We start from the raw sequence: 16,528 nt of genomic DNA, 5'->3' as shown, positions 1-16,528 counted from the left end.
TTCTCTCTGGGATGCTTCATGGCCCCATTGTATTAGGGTTCTCCAGAGAAAAAGAAATAATAGGAGATTTATATATGTCAGAGAGAGAGATTTATTAGAAGGAATTGGCTTATGTGACGATGGAGGCTGAGAAGCCCCAAGCTCTGCAGGCAGCAAGCTGGACACCCAGGAGAGCTGACGGCATAGCTGCTGTTGGAGACTGAAGGGCTGAGGACCAGGAAGGACGATGGTGTAAGTTCTAGTCTGAAAGTTGGCAGGCTGAAGACCCAAGAACAGCAAGTATTTTAGCTTAAGTCCAAAGGCCAGAAAAGACCAGTGTCAGCCGGGCATGGTGGCTCCCACCTGTAATCCCAGCACTTTGGGAGGCCCAGGTGGGTGGTTCATGAGGCCAACAGTTCGAGACCAGCCTGGCCAATATCGTGAAATCCCGTCTCTACTAAAAATACAAAAAATTAGCTGAGCGTGCTGGCGTGCGCCTGTAGTTCCAGTTGCTCGGGAGGCTGAGGCAGGAGAATTGCTTGGACCTGGGAGATGGAGTTGCAGTGAGCTAAGATACACCACTGCGCTCCAGCCTCGGCAACAGAGCAAGACTCCATCTCAAAAATAAAAATAAAATAAGAGAGAGAAAAAAAAAAGAAAAGAAAAGACCAACATCCAAGCTCTAGCATTCAGCAAAAAGAATTCCGTCTTACTCAGCCTTTTTGTTCTATTCAGATCTTCAACTGATTGGTTGAGGCCCACCCTCGTTAGTGAGCACCATGTGCTCTACTCTGTGTACTGATGCTAATCTTATCCGGAGGCTGAACTTGGCGGCTCACTCCTGTAATCCCAGCATGTTGGGAGGCTGAGGCGGGCAGCTCACTTGAGGTAGGAGTTCAAGACTAGCCTGGCTAACATGGTGAAACCCCATCTCTACTAAAAATACAAACATTAGCCAAGCATGGTGGCATGGACCTGTAATCCTAGCTGCTCAGGAGGCTGAGACAGGAGAAGCACTTGACCCCGGGAGGCAGAGTTTGCAGTGAGCCGAGATTGTGCCACCGCACTCCAACCTGGGCAACAGAGCAAGACTCCATCTCAAAAAAAACCCAAACTTGGCCAGGCGTGGTGACTGACACCTGTAATCCTAGCAGTTGGGAGTCTGAGGTGGGTGGATCACCTGAGGTCAGGGGTTCAAGACCAGCCTGGCCATCATGGTGAAACCCCATCTTTAAAAAAAAAAGAAAACCCAAACTTATCTGGAAACTCTCTCTCTTCCTCTCTCTCTCTCTCTCTCCCCCAGCCTCTCTCTCTGTCTCTGTCTCTCTCTCTCTCTCTCTGTCTCTGTCTCTCTCTCTCTCTCTCTCACACACACACACACACACACACACAGAATCACGTTTGACCTAATGTCTTGGCACCCCATAGCCCAGTCAAGTTGACACGTAGAATTCACCATCATACCCATGACCCATTGAAGGGAAGGCCAAGTTTCTGAGGTTGGTGGGAGACTTCCTTTACATCATGCCCTGAACTGCCGCCTACTGAAAGCAGAATTGCCAGGCTCTGAGTGATTTCCGGTCTTATGGGGATGGTGCAAACTTGGTAAAAGGCAATGGGTTTCTTCAGTGAGTACTGACATCTCAGCTATCAAAGAGCTCGTAGGCTGCCTGGTATGGCTAAAAAGAGCCTGGGCTTTAGGAGCAATAGACCTGAGGTTCAAACTCCAGTTCTGCCCCTTAGTAGCTGTGTGACCACCAGCGAGTCACTGAACCTTTCTAATTCTGATTTTGCTTCTGTAAAAAGTAGATGCTCATAACGCCTTCTCCAGCGTCCTTGCAGGGCTGATGTGAGAATCACAGAGGATGGATAAGGAGTACTGGGCACGTGGTAGATGCAGAGTTAATTATGATGATGATCCTAATGCGCGTCAGTTTCTGCAGTGAACTAGCTAGGCATTTGACTTCACCCCATGTGTGTGATTTTGCCCCAGTTTCACCACCACATCTCCAGTGCCTCTCCAGCCTCCTGGCCTAGGTGCAGGTTCCAGGTCTCAGAGAAAGGTTTGGGATTCTGATGACAGGTACATAGCTGGGGCATCCAGAGAGCTACAGATTCTCAGAAGATGGAGTATCCAGACTTAGCACAGCGATGCCTAGGTGGCACCAAGGCCTCCCCTTTTCTTTTCTCCTTTCTCTGGAGCTGTTCAACTCAAAATAACTCATTTCGCGCCTCTGCCCAAATCTCTCGACCGAAGGGTAAGAGAATCAAAGACCTCAAGATGTTCAAGCACCAGAGCTGAAACAGGGAAGGCAAAACACCCTGATCTGGGAAGAAAAACTGATTAGCTCCTCATTGCTGTTAAATTGTATATACATATATGTATTTTAAGTCAAATCTGCATGTCTAATGTGATTTTTTGATGACATTTTAATAGTCTGGCTGGGATGGGGGAATGGAGAAGGAAGGGTTCTGTTATCCTCTGCCAGAGGAAGGGAGTTATAAACAAGAGCACAGGCCGGGTGCGGTGATCACACCTGTAATCCTAGCACTTTGGGAGGCCGAGGTGGGTGGATCACCTGAAGTCAGAAGTTCAAGACCAGCCTGGCCATCATGGTGAAAACCCATCTTTATAAAAAACAATAATAATAATAATATAATAAAAACAAGAGCACAGGGAGACTCTGGTGTGGGTTCGCATCCCTAGGAGCCCCACTTGCCCTGGAGAAGAGTGAGGCCTGGCAGGGGCCTGGGGATGATTTTGAGGTGACACCACCTCCCACGAAAGCCCCATTCTGTCCAAATGGAGAAGTCCGTCTGACCTGTGACTTGAAGATTGCCTTTTCCCTTCAGCTTCAAAAACAGCTCTCCCGCTGGGTGCGGTGGCTCACACCTGTAATCTCAACACATTGGAAGGCTGAGGTGGGCAGATCGCTTGAGGTCAGGAGTTCAAGACCAGCCTGGCCAACATGGTGAAACCTCATCTCTACTAAAAAATACAAAAATTAGCCAGGCATGGTGGTGCATGCCTGTAGTCCCAGCTACTCAGGAGGCTGAGGCACAAGAATCACTTGAACCCAGGATGTGGAGGTTGCAGTGAGCCGAGATAGCACCACTGCACTCCAGCCAGGGCGACAGAGCAAGACTCCGTCTCAAAAAACAAAACAAAAACAAAACTAGCTCTCCTATTTTGGCACTTCGAGTCCACAAGCCATCTCCCTCCAGGCCTGGTTGTTCCTTGAGGCTGCCAAAAACAGTCCCCAGAATCTGGGGATGGAGTAGAATGAATCCTGGTCCTGCCACGGATAAGATGAGCTCGGGTCAGTCCCTTCTCCTTGACTTCACCTTGAGTAAGTCTCAGTTTCCCCATGTGTAAAATGAAGGCGCTGGAGAAGGTATACTCTGAAGTCTCTTCTGGGTCCAGTGGGCCACTACCTGCTTGCTGCTCATTGAACGATCCCTCTCTCCATCTCGGGAATAGGTGATTCCACACTCGCTCACCCACGGGGCGTTTGCCCACTCCCCCTGTCCAAGGTCCTTCTGCTTTCTTACCGGGCTCTCTCCTGCTACAACTTAAGCCGCCTCTCCTCGGTTTCTCTCCTTGCACGGCAGAGCCCTCCTCCCCTGCCTCTTACAGGAATTCCTCAAAGGGTTGAAGGCTGTTAGCAAAATCCCTTCCCCACACATACACAAATATTCTATTTTGAAATAACATTTATTTCTGATTCTAAAAGTAAAGCTGTACCTGATCATTGCAGAAAAATTAGAAACAGACAAGTACAAAGGAGAAAATAAAAATCACCCATAATCCTCCCAGATAGCTGCTATTAATGGTTATGTGTTTTGTTTTTCTTTTTCTGTGATAAACCTGGGATTTGACTGCAGACATGGCTTTGGGTTGCCACAAGCCTGGGCTTGAAACTGGGTGAGGTCTTTCCTTTTGAGTCTCCCTAGGGCCTCTTGCTCTCTTTTAAGAAGCTGCCCCGGTTGCCTTTCCCAAGAGGAGGACGATCTGATCACGCGGATGTGTGTCCACCTTGGTTCCTGGGCCCCAACGAAGCCCAGAGTTTCAATTTTGACAACCTCTGAGTATGCCTGTATGAGGGAGAAAGAGACAGAGGCAGAGAGAAAGGGTATTTGTCACCGAGAAGGAGAACGTTCCTAGGGCCCATAAAGGGCTGACCACAGCCCCCACTTTTCCCCACCCCTCACTCCACCCCCTCAGTCCTCCCAGTCCTAGTCCGGGCTTTGTCTGAATCAATGACAGCTACTGCAGGAACCACCTTCATTCCTTTCCACGGAGCAGCTGGAGTTCCTCGCTAAGCTAATCAATTCCCATCATTTGAGAAAGGAAAACAGATTTACAATTTGCTGCCCATCCTGCCTAGTGGAGGGGCCTGCGGAGGGAGGTGCTGGCTGAGGCACTGGTGTGACACCCTAGCAGCCTAGCCTCAGTTTGGTGCAAGGGAGTGTCAGAATGCTCCTGCCCTAGCTGGGCTGCCGACTGGGAGGTGGGAAGTCGAGCTGTCTGGGGTTTCTTGGAGACTCCAGAGTGGCACAGCTGGAAGGACCTGGGCTTTTACCACCCCGATATGGGATAGGGGAGACAAGGCCCCAAGAGGGGCAGGGCAGACGCAGGGCCACCCAGAAAGCTGGTGGTTGAGCCAGGCCTGGAGACTGGTGGGTTGACCACCCACCAGTCTGGTGTGATTTCCCTGGTGGTACTTTTCATTTTGGGGGCAGACTGAGAAGGCAGGCACGGGGTGGGGAGGGTGCAGGATAGACCAAGAACTCATCAAATGCACTTCCTGCCTTGTCCATTTCACAGTCTTCCAGACCCTTCCCAACCGGAGGAATCTGTATCCCCTGCCGATGCTTATGTGGCTTGGGGTCTGTTGCCCTTTCTGTCCAGGGGAAGTTCTTCAAAAAAAATTTATTTTTTTTTTTTTTAGTTTTCTCATATGTTATTGGTTTACAGGTGATATTTGGTTACAAGAGTAAGTTCTTTAATGGTGATCTGTGAGATTTTGGTGCGCCCATCACCCATCAAATAGGGTGCACCGCTGATCATTTCCCATCATTTGAGAAAGGAAAACAAATTTACAATTTGTTTTGCACTGCACCCCATTTGTAGTCTTTTCTCCCTCATCCTCCCACCCTTCCCCCTAAGTCCCCAGAGTCCACTGTATCATTCTTATGCCTTTGCGTCCTCATAGCTGAGCTCCCACATATCAGTGAGAACATACGATGTCTGGATTTCCACTCCTGAGTTACTTCCCTTAGAATAATAGTCCCCAGTGCGCCATCCAGCATCCAGACTCCAGCACCGGCCGAGGACCCCCAACTCCGGCTGCAGGGACCCTGTCCCAGTGACACTACAGGCATGTCATCTGAAAAGTCAGGAGACTCGCTTCCAGGGCCCATTTCCCCTGCCGCCGCCCGCTGCCGCCGCCCCGCCCCCACCGGCTCCCGCCCAGACTGCCCAGGCCCCCGGCTTCGTGGTGCCCACGCACGCGGGGACTGTGGGCACGCTGCCGCTGGGGGGCTACGTAGCGCCCGGATACCCCCTACAGCTGCAGCCCTGCACTGCTTACGTGCCGATCTACCCAGTGGGCACGCCATATGCAGGCGGGACCCCGGGGGGGACAGGAGCGACCTCCACTCTCCCCCTGCCTCCCCAGGGCCCGGGGCTGGCCCTACTGGAGCCGAGGCGCCCGCCACAGGACTACAGGCCCATCGCGGTGCTGACCGCCATCTGCTGCTTCTGGCCGACGGCATCATTGCCATCTTCAAAGCAGTGCAGGTGCGCAGGGCCTTGGCCCGCGGAGACATGGTGTCGGCCGAGATTGCTTCACGCGAGGCCCGGAACTTCTTCATCTCCCTGGCCGTGGGCATCGCGGCCATGGTGCTCTGTACCATCCTCACCGTAGTCATCATCGCTGCGCAGCACCACAAGAACTCCTGGGATCCCTAAAAACGCCCCCGGTCCGGCCCCACTCTGTGCCCCTCGACCCCCCAGGCTCATTCTGCAGTCATCCCGCGGACCCAATGGGCGCCCGGCACACTCGCTTCTGGGGCCATCAGACTTTAACACGTCGTAAACTCCGCCTCCACGGAACGTCTTGCTTTGCGAGCAAGCTCCGAATCCAGTTCCTCAGGAACCCCTCCAAAACCCACACCCCAAGGGACGCCGCTTTACGGGATCCCGGCCAAACGCCGGACCCTCAGTCGCTCCAGGCCCCCTCACCCTCAAAGCCTAGCGCCCTCAGCCGAGCAATCTCGGTTTGGTCCCTAAAACCCCGCCTCCTCCACAAGCTCCGCCCTCGCTCTGACAAAACCCCGCCTCCTCCATAAGCTCCGCCCTGGCTCTGACAAAACCCCGCTTCCTCCATAAGCTCCGCCCTCGCTCTGACAAAACCCCGCCTCCAGGTCGGCAGGCTCCGCCTTCTTTTTTCTCCGCGGGGTGATTCAGTCCAGTGATTGGGTTTGTGGCTCCAGGCCTCGCCTACAGACGGACAGACTCTTCCCTTTCCTCCGGCCAAAGGACCGAGCCCTGTGGTAGCTACGCCCCCACCTCCCGTTTTTTGCAAGTATATTTTCGTCCCTCCTCCACCCAGATTTCAGCCTAGTTTCTTGCTAATCCCAGAACCTCTCCTTTTGTTTTCGGTAGGACATTTGGGAAGTTCCTGGTGCAGGACCCTTCTCCCTGGGATAAGAAACATGCCTGTAAAAGCTCTGTAAATTCTCCCTTCCACCTCTTCCAGCCCCTGGATAGCCGGGCAGAAAGGAATCCAGGCTATGGACCTCCCAAGTCCCAGATCCCCGCTCCCCTCCGCGGCCCCACCTTGTTCTGATCTGTGTGTGCGTGTGTGTGAACTTCTGAAAGACGGTATTGAAGAGGCTTAGTCGAAAGAAAAAAAAGAAGAATAGTCTCCAGTATCATCCAGGTCGCTGCAAATGCCGTTAATTCATTTGTCCAGGGGAAAGTTCTATCGGATACCTAACCCAAGTTCATCGGAGACTTCTTTTTCTTCTTTCACTCAACAAATATCTGACTGCCCCTCTCCCTAAGGATATTTTAGGCCATGAGAACCCAACAGGGAGTATGACAACTAAGTCCCTGCTCCCTTAAAGCTCATGTCTACCCGCCTGTAGGGCTCTCACTGAGAGGTGGAGTGGCTGGGCCCAATTTTCTGGTCACTTCAATCCAGCGAATGCTGTCTGCAGGGCATGGAGTCACACATAGAACAAGGCTTCACTGCAATTGTTCCAGTTGCTATTACTATGTAACAAAACGTCCCAGAGCGCAGAGACATATAACAACTATCGTGCATTCTGCGGGTCAGGACAGGGCACAGGAGAGGATGGCTGAGTTCCACTCCGTGGTGTCTGGGCCTTGGCTAGAAAGACTGGAAGGCTAGGGGTTACTCAATGACTGGGGGCTGGGATTATCTGCAGCGTCGCTTACATGCTCACAGTACATGGTGGTTGATGCTGGCTGTCAGCTTGGTTGTCGGCAGGAAGTCCTACGTGTGATCTCTCTGTATGGGCTAGTTTGGGCGTTCTCATAGCATGGTGGCTGATCCCAAGGATGAGCATCCGAAGAGAGCCAGGAGGAAGCCGCATCTTCCTTTACTTCCTAATGTCTGCATTCCTTCCCCTTGAATCCGGGTGGGCTGGTGACTATGGCAGCCTTGCCTGCTTGATAGGAGGAGAGGCAAAGTCACGTCCTGAGATAAGCACCTAAGATGGCAGATATTGTTGCAGCCTCTTTGGAAAACACAGCCTGCTCCATGTATCTGTTAGGGGTTCCAGCCTTCAGAGGGAAGGAGCGTGTAAAAGAATAGTAGCTGCCATTTCCCAGGCACTGATGTCAGCCAGGCACTGTACTCAGTCTGTTGTCTACGCCATCCTTCTGACAGTTTTGGCGGTGAGCACTGTTCCACCCATTCTGCAGATGGGGAGACTGATGCTGAGCAAAGTTAAACTGCCTGCCCTAAATCTTGATTTGCACCCAAGTCTGTCTGCCTCCAAAGTCATAGCTCTTAACACTGCTCCACTGCCTCTCCCTCCCTTCCCTGCGGTAATTTTTACCTCCAAGTGAAATCTGGTAAGGACGGTGAGAAGCTTAGACAGGCAGCTGATGGGAGGGTGGTTCAGATCTAGGAAGGCTTCTTGGCAGAGGTGACACTTGAGCAAGGACTTGAATGATGAATTCAATGTGGACCACTGGGGGAAGGCAGTGACATTCCTGGTGGAATAGCAATGGGATCAAGGGGCTTTCAGATCACCCAGGGAGTGTTGCTGTGACCCAGAATCCTGGCCTTTGACCCCCTGCAACACCAACACACTAAACTGTACTCCCCACCAGGCAGGCTGAGGCACGGGCAGGATGGATGGATGCAGTTCCCAGAAAACTGCAAATGCGGCCCCTCCCCTCTCCACCTTATTCCCATCAGCTTTCTTCTTCTGAGGCCAAGAATGGGGCAGAGGCTCCCACACTCCTCACCTCCACGTGCAGACTGGGTTTTTCCCTTTGGAGATGGGGTCAGTCTGAGCTGCCTCCAGTGCGAACACAAATTGGGCCTCAGAGCAGTTACCACCCCCTCGGCAAGCTGGCAGGCTTATGTTAGGGCGCTGCAAATGGAAGTTTGATTATGTCATTGATAGGAATCTTGCATATTACAGGAGCAATTCCCGCCCCTTCCAGGCCTCTCTCTTGCAAATCTCCTGCTGCGCACCCGTCCTCTCCCCCACATCCTTAGTCACTCTTCCTGTTGATTCTCCTTTCCCTGTTTGCATCTCAGTCTCTCCTTCATCCCCCACCATTCCACTCTCCCCTTTGTCTCTCTCCTCTTTTCCTGTCTATGTTTCCCTCCTTCCTTCACCTCCTCTTGCTTACTTTCTCTGGACTGACAACAGCCTCTCTTCCTGGACAGATTGTCTAATTGAAATGGAGCACTCCAGAGAATGTTAATAGGAAAGGCAGCATTAATTAGCTATCGCTAGCATAATTAACTTCCTCCTCTCACTGCCTAGCATCTAACTGGATAATGAGTCTCTGTCCAGAGGGCAGGCAGGACAAGGGGCCCAGGCCATGCCAGGGATGTCGGAAAGCCTCTTCTCTTTGGACCACCCCGCTGGAGTCCTCTGGTTGCCCAGCCCTGCCCTCTCCTGCCAGGCCCTCCTGCTGCTGCGCTGAAGTCTCTGGGAGGCAGATGCCCGGCCCCTGCCCATGCCCAAAGGTTTGATGTTGCTGGAGCTGCATAGTAAGTGGCCCGAGCCTGAGAAACAGTGGCTGAAGCTGCAGCATCCCAGAGAGGGGGTGGGAAGCTACTGAGGGTTCTCCAGGAGAGCTGTGACAGGCACCTAGTCCTGGCACAGTTCCCGGGCAATGGTTGAGCATGCTACAGTCCCCAGCGGGGAGCAAAGAAATCTGCTTATGTGACAGACAATAACTAACATACTACACAGACCGCAGAGTACTTCCACCTTTGACCCCACAGTCGTACGAGGCAGCAATGGCCACTTCTATTTTATAGATGAGGACTCCGAAGTTCAGGGAGGCTCACTGCCTTGCTGATACACAGCCAGGACCCAAATCAGGGTCTGCCTGATTCCAAAGATCATGCTCTTTCCCTTGCACCCTGATACTTCCTGGAGGTACTTTACAGCTATTCATTAAATAAGAGTGGTTGCAGTGGAGTCGCAGCTTACGTTGGCCTTGAGAGTTCTAGTGTCAGAGGATGCAGTAAAAATTAGAAAATTGTGCGGTCAGATTTTTAAAAAAATATCCATCCCCCCAGGAGAAACATCCTTTCTGTCTGCAATTCTCCTTTGTTCCGTGGCCTTGGCTTTCAAGCCAAGACCCAAAAGGGAGAGGTGATGGGCAAATAACAGGAATTTTCTTTGTGTTTTTTACAGGTGGTTAAATTCAGTTGTGTTGATGCATGTCTGATTCAATTCCATTGCAGTCTAAGTATTTGGTTGTGAGTGGACAGAATTGCTACCCAGGGCTGCGCCAACTACACCACAGGGCCCCTTTCCCTCCCTGTCTCTCCAGCCTGCTGACCCTCTCCCTCTCCTGCAGGCTATGGACACAGAGGATGACCCCTTGCTGCAGGACGTGTGGCTAGAGGAGGAGCAGGAGGAAGAAGCAAAGGGTGAGGCCTTTCCGGGGGCCCAGAAGACAGGGCCCTGATCTGGGGCAGGAGGACAGTGTTAACTGCCGCTGGGCTCCTACTCCTACTGATCGCCCCCAGCTCGCTCATGACCTACTTTTTCCCCACCGAGAGGGGCGGCAAGATCTCCTATGACGGCATGGGCCAGGACCTGGCAGACATCCGGGGTGAGCGGCCGGGATGCCGGGGTGGGGCGTAGGAGCTGGTTTCATACAGCCCTTTAGGGAGATTTGGTCCGGGCCCAGTCAGTCTGGAGCTGAGTGCTGGGCATGGCCAGAGGACAAGGTGAAAAGGGCTGGGCTCAGGTGTGAGGTGAGCGTGAGAGGGAACTGAAGGAGAGATTGGAGGGAAGTTTGGACGCAGACCCAGGTGAAGGCTTTTGGGGGTTCTGCTGTGGTCGGAAGTAGATAAAGCGTGGGATGGGGCTCAGATGTGAGGCTGGTTAGAGAAAGGCCAGGATGTGGTAAGAGAGAACCAGGAATCTGGCCAGAGGAAGACAGGAGAAAGATTGGGGTTGAAGAAGACTGAGGTAGGGTTCATTTTAGGTAAATTAGGGAGGGGCTTGAGGAAGGGTAGGGCAGGGTGAGAGAGTGGCTGTGGGGCCTGGGGTGGAGTTTTGGTAGATGTGGGCAGGGGAGAATCCTGGGAGGCAGGGCTGCAATGAGACTGGATGGCCTTGGGGGAGGAGGGTTGGTGGGAGCTGACCGGCTGAACTCTTGGGGCCTCCACCCCTGTCCTTGCAGGCTCCCTGGAGCTGGCCATGACTCACCCTGAGTTCTATTGGTACGTGGATGAGGGCCTCTCTGCAGACAATCTGAAGAGCTCCCTCCTGTGCAGTGAGATCCTGTTTGGAGCACCCTTGCCCAACTACTACTCAGTGGATGACCGCTGGGAGGAACAACGGGCTAAGTTTCAGAGCTTCGTGGTCACCTACGTGGCCATGCTGGCCAAGCAGTCTACCAGGTGGGAAGTCCAGCTGCATCCTGTGTGTGCGCGCCCATGTGTGTCCCAGGAAAGGGCTGCGTCACGACAGGGAACTGGTTTCCAGTTGCCTCTTACCCTTAAACCCTGTATCCCTTTCCCTATCATCTTTCCTTGGGAAGTCTTTCTTTCCAAATCGGGACAGAACAAGTACATCCTTGCAGTCACTCTGACACATGAAAGTCCCCTTTGCTTGATCAGTGCTAATGGTTAGTGAACATGACAGCTTTGGGCCAGGTGGGAAATCCCAGAACTCTGCCCTGGAGGTCTTGGGTATTGATTTTCTCCTGAGATGGTGCTCAAGGTCTTTCTGGAAAGAGTATCGGCCAGGGAGTAAGGAGTTTCTCCCTGTATTAGTCAGGGTTCTCAAGAGAGACAGAATCAATAGGATGGATAGAGGGATATGTGAGAGAGGATTTGTTAGGGGAATTGGCTCATGCAGTTATGGAATCTAGGTCCCAGGACACGCCATCTGCAAGGTGGAGACCTTTGGATGCTGGTAGTCTGGCTCAGTCCAAACTTGAAGGCCTCAGAACTAGGGAAACTAATGGTGTAATTCTTGGTCCGAGACCAAAGGCCTGAGAACCCCAGCTACTGAGAGGTGGAGGTGAAGCCACCCTGCCAAGCAGCCAACCTCACTTTCTGGTTGTTATCCTTGTGCCAATGATGCCAGACAAACTGTCTCTATAAATCTAAGCACGTGGAAGAAACTGAGGCAGGAACGATTACCCAGCACCTTTCTATTTCTTGAGGATACTCTTGAAGTTATTCATCGATGTTTTAATTAAAGCAGATCGTATGGCTTTTCCTCAGATGGAAATTTCTTAACGTTTAGACTTTGTTATTGTTCCTTTCAGGCTTATCTCTGGTCTTTTCCCACGCTTTTAAAGTGTAGAAATCAAAATCTGAGTATGATAATATACTTAGCGTTATGACTAATTACTTTAGTACAAGGAGTTCCTGCCTGTCTGTCCAATATCAATCTTTATACATCCCAATGTCACATTGGCTTCTTTTTCCTCTCAGTGGCAGCATTTGGAGCTTTTACTTACCTTCGGGTCGTTTGACCTCTGAATATTCCAGCCTTCCCTGACAGCTGTTTCTGGGTCATGTTTTCTTTCATCTCTATAAATATTGCGACTTGGAATTGTCACTTGTAAATACTGAATCATTCCCCAATTATCCAAGTCATCCAAATATTTGATGTGCATTTCCACAAATTATGCAGTGGCCCCCTGATGGGGAATGATTTGTAGAATTAATTATATGTTTTATATCTCCATTCAGGTCACCAAAATATTGAACAGAGCAGGGCCCAGAGCAGCTAATATGGATCAACGATTGACAGAGCCGCTTGGCTTGGCACAAAGCCACTGACCTTTGCTATTCCCCAAAACAAAGCATGTTCACATGTAGGTCACAGGATTGTGGTAGGGTTGATTCACAGTATACATGTGCAGTGGTGTTCAGGAGCACGGCCATTGAGGCTGTGAAGAGATGTGCACCCATGTCAAAGAAGAAAGATCCTTACACGAAGCCACTCAATTCCCAGGCACCCATCGTACTTGGGCTTTGTGGGCCTGAGATTTGGCAGGCTCCTGGGAATGTCTGTGTCTAAGTCTCTGCTCAGGCTTCATCAGGCTGGTGGCCATCTCCAATATGTGCCCCCCAGCATTTGTGACAAAATAAAGGAAGTGGTTTCACCAAATAAAACCACTTCTGAAGGCTGATGGTCCCACCCCTCATTTACACTGTGTGATGTTACCGTTCTGTGTAAACCCTTTCCAACTACCTTAACTCAAATGCACTTTGCCATTAGTCTTGAATGTGGGCACAGCATTATTCCTAAGCCTTAAGGGTTTCTTCTGCTTAAAAATGTCTCACTTGAATGAAGTTTACCTATTTTTAAAGTGCCTTCTGGATATATGTTATCTTGTTCTATTGGTTTCGGTATACCTATATTCTTCAAAAAAAAAATTATGAACCATGAATGTTAACACCAAAAAAACTGTAAGGTACATCTGATCGAATTTCCCACTTTAAAGTGAGAAAATCAAACATTGCCTAGAGATCTGATTTTTACCCAGGCTAATTTGGGTTTTCATATTTCTATCTCAAAGTGGACTTTCTTTGGCTAAGTTTAAATTGTAAATGTAAATACCTGAAAAGTCACTCAGGATCTAGCCTTTTGGTTAGTTTTGATCATGCATAAACAGCAAATATTTCTTTCCCCCAATGAAACTCCAGGGCTTCCGGTATTTGTAGTGATGGTGTGAATCCATAAGGTCTATTTTTAATTATATCTCTTATTGTTTTTTTTTTCACGTTTCCTAACTCACCTGTGGTATCGCTTCCATATAATTGGCCTTTCTGCGCGCTGGGTTCCCATTTGTCCCACAAAGGCCTATGTGCACATCTGATCGCCTGTTTGAATGGCATTGTTTTGTTTTTACCCGATTGCTTCGTATCTGTCACAATGTTAAGTCAGTTCTCAACATTAAGGAATAAGAATTAGCTTTTTGCAAATGCTCAGCATCACTAATCATTAGGGAAATGCAAATTAAAACCATAATGAGATATCACCTCGTACCTGTTAGAATGGCTTTTATTAAAAAGGTGAATGATAAGTGTTAGAGATAATGCAGAGCAAAGGGCACACACACATTGTGGACAGGTATGTAAATTAGACTCTGGATTCCTAGACAGAAGACACTCACTTTCTTCCGGTGGCAGATCAGATCTTTGCTTCTTTCTCTAAGACCAAAGAACCCTCTGTTGAGTTCAGACATCCTGGCAGGAAAGCCTCTGCTTGAATCATGAGGATTCACTACCCAATACAGGTGAGGTAAGCAGGGGCAGTTCACATCTACATATTTGCAATGGCCCAGGCTGATCTCATGGAAGCAGAAGAATCGCATGAACCCAGGAGGCAGAGGTTGCAGTGAGTCAAGATTGCACAACTGCACTCCAGCCTGGTGAACAGAGCAAGACTCGGTCTAAAATAAATAAATAAATAAATAAATGCGAGCCTGCATCTAAGTAAATAAATGCAAGCCTGCCTCTAAATCATTATACAGATAGGTAAGTAAATAAATAAATGCAAGGCTGCACACTAATACGTAAGTATATAAATAAATGTTGCAAGCCTGCGTCTAAATAAATAAATGAGTAGATGTCAGGCTGCCTCTAAATAATTAGATAGCTAGATAGATAAACACATCAATCCAAGCCTTCCCTAAAATATACAAATAAATAAGGAAATAAATATAAATACAAACATTAGCCAGGCATGGTGGCATGGACCTGTAATCCCAGCTACTCAGGAGGCTGAGACAGGAGAATCACTAGAACCTGGGAGGCAGTGGTTGTAGTGAGCCGAGAATGTGCCACTGGACTCCAGCGTCGGCAACAGAGCAAGACTCCATCTCAAAAAAACCCCAAACTTATCTGGAACCTCTCTCTCTCTTTCTAATAAATCGCTTTGCTGAAAAAAAAAAAAAAAAAAGTCACAAAATCAACTGGTCCTATCATACCTTTCCTCTGCCTTCATTTTCCTGGTACAAAGAAAACATTTTTAAAGCCCAACAATAAATTAGAAAAAAACTGAATAGTAAAAAATAAAAAGTGAAAAACAGTAAAAGGTGCTAAAGAGAAGGCAAAATGAGGAAAAGAAATGAAGAGAATATAAAATGATTCAGAGAGGCATCATACATATGACCAAAAATCAACAGGTAGAAGAAAATGTATTCGTCATGATGGCTATCGGTGGTCTCGGGGTGATATCAGCCATCCAAATTAATATATTTTCTTCAATGATATTAAATAAATATCAGTGCCCTTTTTTTTCTCTCTTTTTTTAAATTGCATTTTAGGCTTTGTGGTACATGTGAAGAACATGTGAAATTGCTGCATAGGTACACACATGGCAGTGTGATTTGCTGCCTTCCTCCCCATCACCTATATCTGGCATTTCTCCCCATGCTATCTCTCCCCAACTCCCCACCCCCTGCTGTCCCTCCCCTATTTCCCCCCAACAGACCACAGTGTGTGATGCTCCCCTTCCTCTGTCTATGTGTTATCAGTGCCCTTTATACCCCGACTTTTCTTTTTTGAGACAGAGTGTCTTTCTGTCGCCAGGCTGGAGCGCAGTGGCACGATCTTGTCTCACTGTAACCTCCGCCTCCTGGGTCCAAGTGATTCTCTTGCCTCAGCCTTCCGAGTAGCTGGTACTACAGGCGCACACTACCGTGCCCTGCGAATTTTTGTTTTTTTCAGTAGAGACAGGGTGTAGCCTTACTTTTATAACAGAACAGCCTTTAACAGGACATGGATCACAAAAGGAAAGGAACATACATTGAGTGCTGACTATATGCAAGGCATTGTTTTAGACACCAAAGCTGTCTTCTCATTTAATCTCTGCAATCGCTGTGTGAAACAGGCACTATTCCTGACTTAAGATTTTGACACTGAGGCGCAAAGCAATCCATAAAACAAATGACAACGTGGGTAGCCCCAGGAATTGTCCTTGTTTTTTATCCCCTGTTCAGTATCATAAGCATCTACACCTCAGGAAGAAGAAAAGGCATAAAAAGAATACAATAGTAAAAGAAATAAAAATTTCAACAAAGAATAAAAGGAAAAATAGCCATTCTCTTACCTCTCTGGATGGGCATGGAACTTCACCAGACTGCTAGAGAGCCATCTCTTTGCTTCTAAGTCCTCACTGAGCTGATTCTGTTCATCCACTAGTCCTTCTAGCATCAGCAGCAACTGAGAAAAGGAGAGAGAAGAAGCAATACACAAATGGAGCAGTGAGACATGAAGCCACAGTTCATCCTGGGAAACCAGAAAATGCATTAGCACGTACTATGACTTAAAAAGCCCGCTATCTTAGTACTTAAGCTTTTGATAGTATTCTACAGTTTTCCCAAGAAGCAAGAAAATGCATTAGCATGTACTATGACTTAAAAAGTCCGCTATCTTAGTACTTAAGCTTTTGATAGTATTGTATAGTTTTCAAATCAATGTCATATTCACTATTTTTTTAATCTTTAAAACCCTGTAAGGTGCAATTCAAACATGGGAGCAAAAAGGAGAAAAAGGAGAGAGAACCTAGAAGCACAGGAAAGCAGCTAAGAGAAAGGAGTAAGAGGGAAACGGGACAGGCAAGAGGGAAACATAAATAATAGGAGTTACCAGTATTCTTCATTCATTCAATAAATATTTATTGAGCACCTTCTATGGGAAAGACTCCGTTCCAGGTTCTAAGGGAAAGCCTACTATCTACTGGAGGAAAAAGACATTCATTAATCATAGAGGTGTGCCATTGTGAGTGTAATAGTGCTATAAAGATAACGAGCTATGATAATGTATAACCAACAAAGAGC

The 16,528-nt window shown here is 48.9% G+C and overlaps 1 long non-coding RNA gene and 1 pseudogene across 1 annotated transcript; one reads left to right on the top strand and one right to left on the bottom strand.

The window, feature by feature from the left end:
* The first annotated feature begins 226 nt into the window (after window positions 1-226).
* Window positions 227-5,957, top strand: LOC135272648 (proline-rich transmembrane protein 1-like; annotated as a pseudogene).
* A 7,771-nt stretch (window positions 5,958-13,728) lies between these two features.
* On the bottom strand, window positions 13,729-16,512 carry LOC135272646 (uncharacterized). Its single transcript, XR_010340653.1, has 2 exons — window positions 15,799-16,512; window positions 13,729-14,137 (listed from the first exon to the last, which is right to left on the bottom strand). It is a non-coding gene; the product is annotated as an uncharacterized LOC135272646 (long non-coding RNA).
* Between the last annotated feature and the right edge of the window lie 16 nt (window positions 16,513-16,528).

The sequence above is a fragment of the Aotus nancymaae genome, unplaced genomic scaffold (genome assembly GCF_030222135.1).
Source record: "Aotus nancymaae isolate 86718 unplaced genomic scaffold, 86718_ANA_hifiasm-v0.15.2.pri h1tg000121l, whole genome shotgun sequence".
In the NCBI taxonomy this organism is placed as follows: Eukaryota; Metazoa; Chordata; class Mammalia; order Primates; family Aotidae; genus Aotus; species Aotus nancymaae.
The sequence above is the reverse complement of the archived record's forward strand: the minus strand, read 5'-3'. Positions and strand labels throughout refer to the sequence as shown.